The following is a 14,346-nucleotide window of genomic DNA, read 5'->3' as shown; positions in this document are numbered from 1 at the left end:
CGCCCCGGAGCGTGGCAGGCTGGGCGGAGGCCCCCGTGGTGGGCGGGATTCCGTGGCTCGCTGGCTGGGGGTTCTGAGATGCTGTGACTCGGTGACCGGCTGAGAGGCCGAGTTCATGCAAAGCCCGGCTTCTTGCGGCCTGTCCTGCGCGGTGCCGGTGCCCGAGGCCGGAAAAAGGTGAAAAAGGAAAGAAAGGTCTCGAGTTAAATAAGACTGCTCTTTAGCGCCTCGGGGGAAGGCCGGAGCTCGATCACGAGGATCCTTGGTCATAAATAAATGGCGACTCGCCCAAATTTTGTTTCATTTTGAAAAGCAGCTTATTCACTGAGCCGTTTTTGGCTGCCTCCTGGAAATAATACCTCAGGAAGAAATGAGGAGCTTGTGGTGATTAAGAGCTAATTAAGAAAAAGGAAATCACTATTGTTGAGAGTGAAAAATGATGAGGAATTTGTTGTTTTGCCTGAATTATTCTTGTGTGACCATTTCTCTTACAAGGTGATTGCTCAGCCTTACATCTGTCACAGAAGTCGTTTGAACCACCACGTCTTTCTGAAAGAGGGGGCATTTTGTTTCAAAATTAATTACCACTTTTCCATTAAAAAAGAAACTGACTATGTGTAGCTGATTCACTTTGTTATAAAGCAGAAACTAACACACCATTGTGAAGCAATTATACTTCAATAAAGATGTTTAAAAAAAAAAAAGAAACTGACTAAGATTACAAAAAGGAAGATAACCAACAGGGTGTTCTTATAATAAAAGAACACCACATACACACACACAAACACACACACACAAAACCACAAGGAAATCTGATCAAACCCCTAGATCCAACTACGAATGTATAGAAAATAGAAGGAACAGAGGATGTTAAACTACACCATAGAGACAGAATCAGCAAGATCTTGACTGTGGGAAACTCTAGGACAACATCCTGGGTACTTTAATAAATAAAATGCAAGGGAAACAAAAGAGGGAAAACCTACAGATTAAAAGGGGCTTTAAAAACATCAATCAGCTGCAACGTATTGATCTTATTTAGATTGTGATTCAAATTGTCAAAAGCTTTTAAAATTGACATGAGATCATTTAACTCAGATATCGATTAGATGTGTGATGATATTGAGAAATTATTGTTAATTTAAGTGTGATAATAGTGTTATATTATGGTTACAGTTGTTTTTGTTTTTGTTTTTTTTTGAAGTCCATATCTGTTAACGTTTCATACCAGGGGAAAAAAAAAACCTCAGACAAACTAAAACAAACACATAATGGCACATGCAATTAACCTTACAGTGTCATGCTATGCCACACTAAAAAAAAAAATGAGGAAGGTCTTTATGTCGTAATACGAATTGATCTCCAAAACGTACTGTTAAATGCAAAACACTGGGTATGTGCTGAGGCGGGGAGTATATATAATACACAATACATATACAATATGTGTTTCCTTGGATATGGTTTTAAAAGACAATACAGGTTTAGAAAGACAACCAAGAAATGATTATTATTGTAAGAGAGTAAGTGGGAATCTAGGGGAAAGGGTTGGGAGGGAATGTTTTCACTTAATCCTTTTCACCTTTTACATTTGAATTGAATGTGGATTTTGACATTCTAAAGAAAAGGAAAATAATTCGGCTACAGGATTTTTGTGGGGATTAACAAGTATTTTCATTACACATAGGCATGTTTCTTTAGTGTGGACTTTTAAAAGTTCTTAATGTATTATCTTTCATATCTTTTCCTTACTCCTGCCAGGTAGTTTATCTTGAAGCAATCATCCCAGTTATTCTAGAAAGGCACTATCCAGTCTGCTGTTAAAAGCTGTGGGTGAGGACTTCCCTGGTGGCGCAGTGGTTAAGAATCCGCCTGCCAATGCAGGGGACACGGGTTCGAGCCCTGGTCCGGGAAGATCCCACATGCCAAGGAGCAACTAAGCCCGTGTGCCACAACTTCTGAAGCCCGCGCGCCTAGAGCCTGTGCTCTGCAACAAGAGAAGCCACCGCAATGAGAAGCCCATGCACCGCAACGAAGAGTAGCCCCCACTCACTGCAACTAGAGAAAGCCCGCGTGCAGCAATGAAGCCCCAACACAACCAAAAGTAAATACATTAAAAAAAAAAAAAAAAAAGCTGTGGGTGAATACCAGTAGTTCCTGATGATATTGGGAAATATCAGACAATGTAGTTTTCAGAAGAGGGCAGTCATACTTTTGAAATCAAGGTGTTCTTCCATGTGGATTTTTCATTTTCCATTTTTAAAATTTTTTGAATGGGCAATTCATTTTTAAAAAATTGAGGTATAATTGATTTGCAATATTGTTCGTTTCAGGTATACAGCAAAATAATTCAGTTATATATATAAATATATTTTCAGAGTATTTTCCATTATAGATTATTACAAGATATTGAATATAGTTCCCTGTGTAAATTCTTGTTGCTTATCTATTTTATATATAGTCATATCTGTTAATCCCATACTCCTAATTTATCCTCCCCCTCTCCTTCCCCTTTGGTAACCATAAGTTTATTTTCTATGTCTATGAGTCTGTTTCTGTTTTATTAATAGATTCATTTGTATTATTTTTTAGATTCCACAGATAAGTGGTATCATATAATATTTGTCTTTCTCTTTCTGACTTCAGTTAGTATGATAATCTCTAGGTCCATCGATGTTGCAGCAAATGACAATATTTTATTCTTTTTTATGGCTGAGTAATATTCCATTGCATATATATACTACATCTTGTTTATCCATTTATCTGTTGATAGATACTTAGGTTGCTTCCATATCTTGGCTATTATAAACAGTGCTGCTGTGAACATTGGGGTACATGTATCTTTTTTCCCCTCAACTTCAAACATATTATTTATTTGCTTTTCTGTTTGTTTGAGTTCTAATGAACAAGAAACTTTGGGAAGGAAAAGCAAATAACATTCTTACTTGAGTAATCAGATCATAGTATTAATGGTTAATTAAATTATACTTAATACTTTTGGAGGTTACAAACCCTTAGAGAATATTATGAAAACTATCTTCTTTCCAGAGAAACACCCATACACAAAATGTTGTATACAATTTTGGGGAGCAGGTAGTATTTACATACTTTTTGAAGCCCATCACAGCTTAGTTTTCTGAGTTCAGGTTAGGAACTCCTGGTTAAATAATCTTTAAGATCCTTTCTGGTTGTGTTCTCCTAAGATAAGACAAGTGCCAGTCTTGTATCCTTACCTGTATATGGCACCAATCACTTCTTCTTTGTCTTCCCAACAAATCCTATACGGAAAGAAAAAAAATTGAATGGCAAGCCTTCTTGTCTATTTCACACTTGGGAAACTTGGATCTGCAGCTCTACCTTGGTGAGGTCCAACTATTTGGATCAACTTTTGATTATTTTATTTTTTAATTAATTTTTATTGGAGTATAGTTGCTTTACAATGTTGTATTAGTTTCTACTGCACAGCAAAATGAGTCAGCCGTACACATACATATATCCCTTCCCTTTTGGACTTCCTTCCCATTCAGATCACCACAGTGCATTAAGTTCCCTGTGCTATACGGTATGTTCTCATTAGCTATTTATTTTATACGTAGTATCAATAGTGTATATGTGTCAATCCCAATCTCCCAATTCCTCCCACCCCCCTTCCCCCTTGGTATCTATAGATTTGTTCTCTATGTCTGTGTCTCTATTTCTGCTTTGCAAATAGGATCATCCATACCATTTTTCTAGATTCCACATATATGTGTTAATATACAATATTTGTTTTTCTCTCTCTGACTTACTTCACTCTGTATGACAGTCTCTAGGTCCATCCACATCTCTACAAATGACCCAATTTCATTCCTTTTTATGGCTGAGTAATATTCCATTGTATACATGTACCGCATCTTGTTTATTCATTTGTCTGTTGTTGGATACTTAAGTTGCTTCCATTTCTTGGCTATTATAAATAGTGCTGCTGTGAACATTGCGGTATATATATATATCTTTTTGAATTAGAGTTTTCATCTTTTCTGGATATGTGCCCAGGAGTGGGATTGCTGGATCATATGGTAGCTCTATTTTTAGTTTTTTTTTTTTGTAAGTGAATTTTTATTGGGAAGGGAAGTTGTCAACTTAAACAGCAGCAAATGAAGAGTGAATGAGGAAACTCCCTGTTGTCACAGATACACAAGACCTCCATCATATATGATACAGGAGGCATTTTAATTTGTGACCCCCAGCCTCAAAATGTCAAATGCTTTTCCATTCAATCTAATACTTCTGGATTCCTACCAAAAAGGAATATATTAAGAGGATGGAAAAGTTGCTTACTGAAAGAAAATCCCCGAAGAAGAGTAAGGGAGGGAATGTAGAAATTAAGAAGTTATGTAGAACACTCTTTAAATTGTAATTAACTACATTTTCATATCTTCACAGTAATACAAAACACAGTCACTTGCAGAACTGGTTCAGATTACTTAAATACCAGATACATTTTTAGTCCTCTACATAAGTGTTTGGAAGTTACTTATGTTTATATGAAATGAAGCTATTAATACTTTTCTACAGCAGTAACTGCACACCAGGAAGGCCAAGACAAACACAAATCAAGGAATGGAGTTTTCCCAAAGCTGCAGTGTGAAAAGACTATAAACAGTTGATTCCATACACATGAATGGGTTTCTTTGCTATAGGAAATCCAAATGGAATAAGGAATGGAGATGAGTAAAGAGGTTTCTTGAGGGGAAGAAGGATGACACCCTGTATGCACTTAGTTCTCTGCCCCTTCTGCCGCGTCACATTCTTCTCCTGCACTGTCTGACGTCCATAATGTTAGGTTGTCTCAAAGCAACTGCATGATGAGGGTGCTGTCTTTGTATGAGTCATCATTCAGTGTATCAAGTTCTGCAATGGCCTCATCAAAAGCGTTTTAGCCAGTGTGCAGGCAAGTTCTGGGTTATTAAGGATCTCATAGTAAAATACAGAAAAGTTAGGAGCCAGCCCCAGGCGGATTGGGTGTGTGGGTTGCATCTCTTTCTTGCTTATGTCAAAAGCCTCTTGGTAAGCTCCTTGGGAATTATCTATCGTTTGTTTCCGATCATCACCACAAGCAACTTAAGCAAGGTACCGGAAATAATCTCCCTTCATCTTCAGATAGAAGACCTTACTCTCTGGATTAGTTGCATTGGCTATTAAATACTTAGCCAACAATTCCAGGGCCGTGGTGCAGATGAACCGCAGTTCGGACTCCACTTTCTCCCGATAGTCCTTAATCAGCTGCAGCTTCTGGTCGGAGGTGTCGGTCTTCTGCTCGATGCTCGAGATGGCCCTCCAGGCGGACCTGCGGCCCCCGACCACGTTCTTGTAGGCCACCGAGAGCAGGTTGCGCTCCTCGTTGGACAGCTCGGCGCCCTGCTCCGTCACGGCCGTCATGCAGGTGGCCATGTCGTCGTAGCGCTTGGCCTGCTCGGCCAGCTTGGCCTTCTGGATCGGCTCCGTCTTCTCCATGGGGCCGGGGACAGGACAGCGAGGGCGAGCACCGACCCGGATGCCGAGGAGGAGTGCGGAGGGCCTTCACGTCTCCGCGGCAGCGGCGCGAGTCCCACCACTTTGATCCGCCTTTGGCTTTAGCCGAGGACCCTCCCGTCTCCTATTTTTAGTTTTTAAAGGAGCCTCCATACTGTTTTCCATAGTGGCTGCATCAATTTACATTCCCACCAACAGTGTAGGAGGGTTCCCTTTTCTCTACACCATCTCCAGCATTTATTATTTGTAGACTTTTTGATGATAGCCGTTCTGACTGGTGTGAAGTGATTCCTCATTATAGTTTTGTTTGTTTGTTTGTTTGTTTATTTATTTATGGCTGTGTTGGGTCTTTGTTTCTGTGCGAGGGCTTTCTCTAGTTGCGGCAAGCGGGGGCCACTCTTCATCGCGGTGTGCGGGCCTCTCACTATCGCGGCGGCCTCTCTTGTTGCGGAGCACAGGCTCCAGACGCGCAGGCTCAGTAATTGTGGCTCACGGGCCTAGTTGCTCCGCGGCATGTGGGATCTTCCCGGACCAGGGCTCGAACCCGTGTCCCCTGCATTGGCAGGAGGATTCTCAACCACTGCGCCACCAGGGAAGCCCCCTCATTGTAGTTTTGATTTGCACTTCTCTAATAATTAGCAACATTGAGCATTTTTTCATGTGCCTGTCGGTCATCTGTATGTCTTCTCTGGAGAAATGTCTATTTAGGTCTTCTGCCTATTTTTTGATTGGGTTGTTTGCTTTTTTTGATATTGAGTTGTATGAGCTGTATGTATATTTTGGAAATTAACCCCTTGTCGGTCGTATCATTTGCAAATATTTTCTCCCATTCCATAGGTTGTCTTTTTGTTTTATTGATGGTTTCCTTTGCTGTACAAAAACTTTTAAGTTTGATTAGGTCCCATTTGTTTATTTTTGCTTTTTTTTTCATTTGCCTTGGGAGACGATCTAAGAAAATATTGCTATGATCTATGTCAGAGAATGTTTTGCCTATTTCTCTTCTGGGAGTTTTATGGTCTTATATTTAGGTCTTGTCTTATATTTAGATCTTTAAACTATTTTGAGTTTATTTTTGTATATGGTGTGAGGGAGTGTTCTAATTTTAGCAATTCATTTTTTAAGACTACAGCTGACCCTTGAACAACATGGGCTTGAACTGCGCTGGTCCACTTATGCATGGATTTTTTTCAATAAATACGTACTCCAGGACTACACAATCCACAACTGGCTGAATCCGAGGATGAAGAACCAGGGATACAGAGGGCCAACTATAACGTTATACACGAGTTTTCAATTGCACAGAACGTCAGCACCTCTAACCTCCATGTTGTTCAAGGGTCAACTGTATTTTGACAATGACACAGCTGAGATCTAATAATGGTATTAAGAGGTATTAGCCTGTGGGTAGATTTGCCAACTTTAATTTGTAGAAGAGTAATTACAGAAGACATTCTTTATTCACTTCAAATGAACTTTAGTCATAATAATAACTTTAGGTCATCCGTTCTTTGACAGTAAATAACAAAGACAACTCTTCCAGTCAGTAGTTAATTGCCAATAAATATCATTTCTTACTTATTTTATAATCTGTTACTTAATTGGTAAACTAGCACATATAAATTGACAGTTACAGCAGTTCACACATTCATCTATAACTAAAGCTGACTTCGAATGCTGGGGGCAAAACTACACCCTGCCTGTTCCATTCTTTGCTCTGCTGGCCTCACTCAGTGCGTCTGGACCTGCTCAGTTTGGGAGCGTCATGTTCTCCTGTTTACTGTTGGTATCTTTAGTCCCACAGTGCTCTCCAGTCTGAGTCTAAACATCAGACCCATCTTCCCAGACTCCAAGTGTCTTCCAGCCATAGCCTTCACAAGGCTTTTGGACCTCACTTCTTTGGAGGGATGATATCTCAGCTGATTTCATCATCCCTAAGGAGCTGGTTGTACAAGATTCTGTGTGTTTGTCCTCAGGCCCATTGGATTTAGACATTTCCCGTAATGACTGCTAATCTCCTGCTTCAGCATCCTGCCAAAAACAGGGCCTCCCTATGAGACTTCAGTCTCTCTGATTATACCAAGAAAGCTCTGCAATCATGCCTTTTTCCTGTCTTCTCTCAACTTATCTGGAATGCAAGAATGGTAGACAAGCTGATTAAAGGAGGAAACTATATGATTATCTCAAAAGAAGCAGAAAAAATTTGATACAATTCATTTTTATTGGCAATATCTATATAGAAAAACCAATCTAATTGAGTTATTCCAATAAAATAAGAGAAATTAGCAAGGTTGGTAGATGGAAAATCAATGTACAAAGATCTTTTATGTTTTTTGAAGTATAATGGACATGTAACATTATATTAGTTTCAGGTGTACAACATAATGATTCAATATTTGTATACATTGCAAAGTGATCACCACAGTAGGTCTAGTTAGCATACGTCCCCATATATAATTACAGAATTTTTTTTCTTGTGATGAGAACTTTGCTCTCTTAGCAACTTTCAAATATGCATTACAGTATTATTGGCTATTATCGCCATGCTGTACATTACATTCCCATGACTTATTTCTTTTATAACTGGAAGCTTATACCTTTTGATTCCCTTCATATCTTTTGTGTTTTTATACACCAGTAACAACCAGTTAAGTAATGCAATCAAATAGAAAGATACATTTATTTATTATTATTTTTAAAAATAAATTTATTTTTATTTATTTATTTTTGGCTACATTGGGTCTTCGTTGCTACGCGCGGGCTTTCTCTAGTTGCGGCGAGCGGGGGCTACTCCTCCTTGCGGTGCGCAGGCTTCTCATTGTGGTGGCTTCTCTTGTTGCAGAGCATGGGCTCTAGGCACGCGGGCTTCAGTAGTTGCAGCACGTGGGCTCAGTAGTTGTGGCTCGCGGGCTCTAGAGCACAGGCTCAGTAGCTGTGGCGCACAGGCTTAGTTGCTCCGCAGCATGTGGGATCTTCCCGGACCAGGGCTCGAACCTGTGTCCCCTGAATTGGCAGGCAGATTCTTAACCACTGCGCCACCAGGGAAGCCCAAAAGATACATTTATGATAACATAAAAAAAGTACCTAGAAACAAATCTAACAAAAGATGTGTAAGATCTTCAAAAGAAAATAATAACACTTTACTGAAAGACATAAAAGACTTAAATAAATTGTGAAATAGACCATGTCTATGGATTGAAAGACTAAATACCACAAAGGTGTCAATTCTCCCCACTCCTACAATTGATCTACAAATTCAATGTATTTTAATAAAAATTCAAATGGGTTTTGGTGGAACTTGATAAGCTGATTTTAAATTTATATTGAAGAGTAAAAGGGTCAAGAATAGCCAAGGCATATCAATAAAAGAACAAGGTAAGGGGACTTAGTTCACCAGATAAAAAAATTCTTTTAAAGCTTTAAAATATAATTTAAGATAGCATATTAATAATACAGTGTAGTGTAATATAGATAGCATAGTATTAATTCAGGGATAAATAATATAATAATGGGACAGAATAGAGGGTGCAGAAATAAATCCTATCAGTATATAGAAATATAAGATCAGTGAGGAAAAGGGAAGATTTTCAATAAAAATGGTGCCGGGATAATTGGTTATCAATATGAGAAAACATGAGATTGAACCCACCTCATATTTTACACTAAAATTAGTTCAACCTATCTTATAGACTTAAATGTGGAAGGTTAAGCTAAGAAGATTTTGAATTAGGAAGAAAATATTATTTAGGGAAGTTTAGAAAAGTGATTTCTTAAAAGAAGACACAAAAGGCACAAACCATCAAGAAAACATATTTTGAAAGTAGACTACTTCATTAACTGTAGAAACTGTTCATCAAAAGTCATCATAAAGAGTGAAAAGACAGGATTTCCCTGGTGATGCAGTGGTTAAGAATCAGCCTGTCAATGCAGGGGACACGGGTTCAATCCCTGGTCCAGGAAGATCCCATATGTTGCGGAGCAACTAAGCCTGTGCGCCACAACTACTGAGCCTGCACTCTAGAGTCTGTGAGCCACAACTACTGAGCCCGCATGCCACAACTACTGAAGCTGTGTGCACTAGAGCCCGTGCTCCACAACAAGAGAAGCCACCACAATGAGAAGCCCGTGCGTAGCAACGAAGACCCAACACAGACAAAAAAAAAAAAGAGTGAAAAGACAAACCATAAACAGAGAGAAGAGTTTGTATGTATAAATGTATAAATGTATACATTTATTGATTGTATGTTTTTCCAACACATACAATCAATAAATGACTAGTATTCAAAATATATAAAGAACTCTTAAGAATTAAAAAGAAAAGGAGGGCAGACTATAGAAAAAAAAGAAAAAAATAAATAATTTAACAGAAAAGGAAGCATTAATGGTGTATCAGTCAGAGAGTCTAACCTGAAAAACAGACACCGCATCAAGTACTTACAGCAGAGGGAATTTAATGCAAGGCACTGGTTATACAGGTGACAGAGGAGTTGAGAGGCAGATGGGATAGTGAGGACAATGTGGGAAACCACTCTCATCCCCTCAGCTGGGCCGACAAATGTAGGAGAAAATGTTCTAGGACCCCAGAAGGCAACATTATCCAATGAAAGCTGAAATCGCCGTGGGCATGTCTGGGAAAATCTCAAGTCACAACCACAGCAAGCAAAGCCCAGGGTAAAGAAGGGAGGGGAGAAATCCCTGGCTTCACTCTCCTGCCTTCAAGTGTCCTCCACAGTGGGAGGGGACACTATTAGCCAAATTTGGCTGGAATCCAGCTGACATGGGAGCCCACAGGGGTGAGCCCCTCTGCAGTGCACTGCAGGAAAACATGAGGAATGGATCTGAGGGCAAACAGGCATAAACTAGCACAAATGACCCAGGATGAGGAGAAAAATGTTCAACCTTATTACATATCAAGGACAGGCAATTAAAATCCACAATAAGATACTATTTTAGAAGCTCTCCTTTCCAGCAAGATAACTATAACTGGTGAAAGTTTTAGAACACAACAGCTATCTAAAGTCTCTGGAAGGTACCTTAAGGGCATACAGCAAATAAAATATTTATTCAAGAAAATCTACTAAATCTCAGTAAGAACAACAAATGTCTATGGCACCTGAACCATGACCTGCTCTTTCTCCCCTCAACCCAAGCTCAGCATAACAGATGCTCCTCTCCAGGTAGCTGTGGCCAAGAAGATAAGGCTCCCTATTTCCCCAGCTCCCAGTCAAGGGCTATGGTGTCTTCCCAGGAGGGGCGGGTTGCCAGCATTTCTCATGCTTCCACCTCAACCCCCTCACCTCAGTTCCACGTTGCAGAGGCTAAATTCCAGGAGAATGTAGCCAGGAAGTCAAGGGTCCATTCATTCACTCAGCCATCTCATAGAGTGGACGCTCTACAACAGTTGTGGCAGACTGAGAATACTGGGCCCTCATTTATCCTCACTTCAATTTGCTTGTATCCCTGGAAGGGGACTCAAATTTACCTGGATCAGATTGTGGAGCAACTTATGCTCAAGGACATCGCCAAAAATAATAGAGCTATCAGCCAGCAATTAGAGAAACCCAACAGCTGGGTGTAATACAAACAGAAGCAGACATCTTAACAGATCAGGGAAAGGTACAATCAAAAGTGCCCTGCTAATGACAGAGTGACTGCACATCCGCAAGACCATGCCCCCTAGTGAGCAACATCAAGGCCTTCACAATGATGGGGAAATAGAATTCACTAAAATAACCCAGCCAAGTCACTTAACAAATAAACAAGCACACAGAGACCACAGCCAACCCTGAGGGATAGGGGGAGGAGAAATAAGTATTGAGAGTTGCTACAATATATTATCTAAACAGTCCATTTTGCAGGAAACAAAACAAAACAAAACAACAACAACAAAAAAACAAGACATGCAAAGAACCAGGAAAGTGTGACCCATATATGGGGAAAAAGCAGATGACAGAAATTGCCTGTGAGAGGGCCCAGATTTCAGACTGAAGGACGCTTCACAGCTGTGACAATAAATATGCTCAAAGAACTAAAACCGTGCTTAAAGAGGAAAAGGGAGGTATGATGAAAGTGTCTCATCAAATAGAGAATATAAGTGAAGAGATAGAAATTACAAAAAAGAACCAAAGGGAAATTGTGGAGTTGAAAAGCACAAGAACTAAAATGAAAAATGCACTAGAGAGGCTCAACGTTAGATTTCAACCGGCAGAAGAAAAATATGTTGAATTTATAGATAAATAGAGATGATATGATCCAAAGAACAAAGGTGTTTTTTTTTGTTTGTTTTTTTTTTTAATGAAGAAAGATGAGGAGACACAGGGAGAATGCTGTGTGAATGTGAAGATAGCCATCTACAAACTGAGGAGAGATTTCTAGAGCAAACCCTTCCCTCACAGCAAAAGAACCAGCCCTACCAACAGCTTGATTTCAAGCTGCTAGCCTTTAGAACTGTGAGACAGTAAATTTCTGTTATTTAAAACACCCAGTCGGTGAGTTTGCACTAGAAACTACTACTACAGGAACCAACCTGTCATCTGCTGCTAATCTCTCCAAAGTGAGTCTGAAAATGTTTTAGCATAAACTTTTTTAAAAAAATTTATTTATTTTATTTTTGGCTGCATTGGGTCTTCATTGCTGTGTGCGGGCTTTCTCTAGTTGCTGCGAGCGGGGGCTACTCTTCGTTGCGGTGCGTGGGCTTCTCATTGGGGTGGCTTCTCCTGTTGCGGAGCACGGGCTCTAGGCACACGGGCTTCAGTAGTTGTGGCACGCGGGCTCAGTAGCTGTGGCTCACAGGCTCTAGAGCGCAGGCTCAGTAGTTGTGGCACACGGACTTAGTTGTTCCGCGGCATGTGGGATCTTCCCGGACCAGGGCTCGAACCCGTGTGCCCTGCGTTGGCAGGCGGATTCTTAACCACTGTGCCACCAGGGAAGTCCCTTAGCATAAACTTTGATTCAGCAATAAGAACGAGTTTTCAAATAAGAAAAGCGTACAACCTAAATGCAAAGGAAATCCAAAAAAGAAGGGATATATGTATATGTATAGATGATTCACTTTGCTGTAAGTAGAAGCTAATACAACATTGTAAAGCAACTATACTCCAATAAAAATTAATTTAAAAAATAAATAAAATAAAAAATAAATTAAAATTATATTTTTTAAATGCAAAAAACAAAACAAAAACAAAAAACAAACAAAAAAAAGAAAAGTGTACAACCAGTTCAGGTTGGCCTTTGAAGTGATGTTACTATAAGGAAAAAATGTTGACCTACGATGGGTCCATGCACACTACAGAAGATACAGAACAGAGTTGCTTGCGTCTTCTTTCACCTATGTCACTATTTGGAAAATAGGGGTAAAGTGATACTTTTCTGTAGAAAAACACTTTAGGAGAAACTACTCTTGTGGCAAAATTGCTGAAGGAGCAGACTGGTGGAAAAGGCCATCATATTTCCAAAATGTATTTCTTTCTATCAACCCTAGAGGCATTGAAGAGACACAGGCTGTAAGTTAAAGCAAAGAATCAGTGTGTCAGGAGGGAATCTTATGAGAAAGCCCTGCAAGCATGACTCTGCCTCCCACTCACGTGGGCTTTCACTTGTTTCTGCTGAAAGGAGCCAGACACCTTTGCTTCCTGATAGTCTGGTACCACAGAAAAATACATAATGCGTTTTCAGTGTATGCAGGAATCAATGTCAAGTCTCTCTGCTCACCTGCAGATGTGAAATCAGAGAGAGGGAATTCAAACTTGTGGAATGTGTGATAGGTTTTGTGAGAACATCTCTAGGCAGCAAGTTTAGAAGTATAATCCTAAGTATATTAAAGCTGGATACACATTTGGCTTTTCCTTTTTTCTAAGAGTTTTATCAGAGGCTCCAAAACTGTGAACAGGAGGGGGTCAGATGCGCCACGTAGGTCATGCTCAAAGATGATGAATACATTTTGCTATTATTAGCTTATCACCCCCCTGAAGTGTCTGTAAGAAGAATCAAAGAGAATAATCCTGAAAGGTAATAGAGGAGAGTTCCCTGGCAGTCCAGTTGTTAGGACTTGGCACTTTCACTGCTGGGGGCCGGGGCTCAATCCCTGGTCTGGGAACTAAGATCCCATAAGCTGCATGGCGTGGCCAAAAAAATAAAATAAAATAAAGAAAAAAAATTAAATCACTAGGAAAAAAAAAAGAAGGTCATAGAATTTCTTTAGAGTGAGTTTGTGGTGGGCTGGGCGTCTCTTCTCTGCACGCTTTGTTAATCCTGGCCAAATGAGGAGGGTTTCATGGAACCACCGCTAGAACTTGACTTTTGTGTCTGGGGACACACGAGGCTGGTCTCTGGCTCGGGCCTGACAATGCCTAAAGGTGAGAGGTACTCGGGAGCTGTCTGTGGACAGAGGGTCTCTGCAGGTTGTGGCTTTGCCAGTAGGTGAATTAGGTGAGGTGAGCCAGATTATAACCATTTGACAAGGGCTGGATTTGCACCTTCATGGTTGCTGGCATGGCTGAGGAAAACTGTACCAGTAATGTGGGACTCTTGTCCTTTTTAAAAAATCTGCCTTATCACCACCCCTCCATCTCCCCACCCTCCTCTCCCCCAAGTTAGATGCCACAGAGTCCTGCAAGCGGGGGCAGAGGAAAAGCCAGGAAGAGAGAAGAAACAGAAGACATCCTTCTCCCTGCCCTTCTCCATTTAAACATCTAAGCCTAAATCAGGCCTGACCGGTAGAAAGAGGAAAGAAGCTTTTAGTCCCGTGAGACAATATCATGTTTATTTGGAACAGACTTCAGTTTTAAATACCCACATAAAGGGAATTAATTTGGTTAGTGATCAAGAGAAACTGAAAGG

The 14,346-nt window shown here is 40.2% G+C and overlaps 1 long non-coding RNA gene and 1 pseudogene across 3 annotated transcripts in view; one reads left to right on the top strand and one right to left on the bottom strand.

Annotated features, from left to right (window-relative positions):
- The first annotated feature begins 1 nt into the window (after window position 1).
- The window catches only part of LOC309627860, a 38,968-nt gene continuing 24,623 nt past the window's right edge, over window positions 2-14,346 (top strand). For both annotated transcript variants that reach the window (XR_014243996.1, XR_014243997.1), the window contains exons 1-2: window positions 2-265; window positions 1,759-2,101. This is a non-coding gene — a long non-coding RNA (uncharacterized lncRNA). The remainder of the gene's footprint in view (window positions 266-1,758; window positions 2,102-14,346) is intronic.
- LOC309627833 (14-3-3 protein theta pseudogene) lies at window positions 4,385-13,905 on the bottom strand (annotated as a pseudogene). Its single transcript has one exon. The product of its transcript is annotated as a 14-3-3 protein theta pseudogene (transcript).

The sequence above is a fragment of the Balaenoptera borealis genome (assembly GCF_965194805.1).
Source record: "Balaenoptera borealis genome assembly, chromosome: 1".
Lineage (NCBI taxonomy): Eukaryota > Metazoa > Chordata > Mammalia > Artiodactyla > Balaenopteridae > Balaenoptera > Balaenoptera borealis.
Note: the sequence above shows the minus strand (reverse complement) of the source record. Positions and strands in the feature narration are given on the sequence as shown.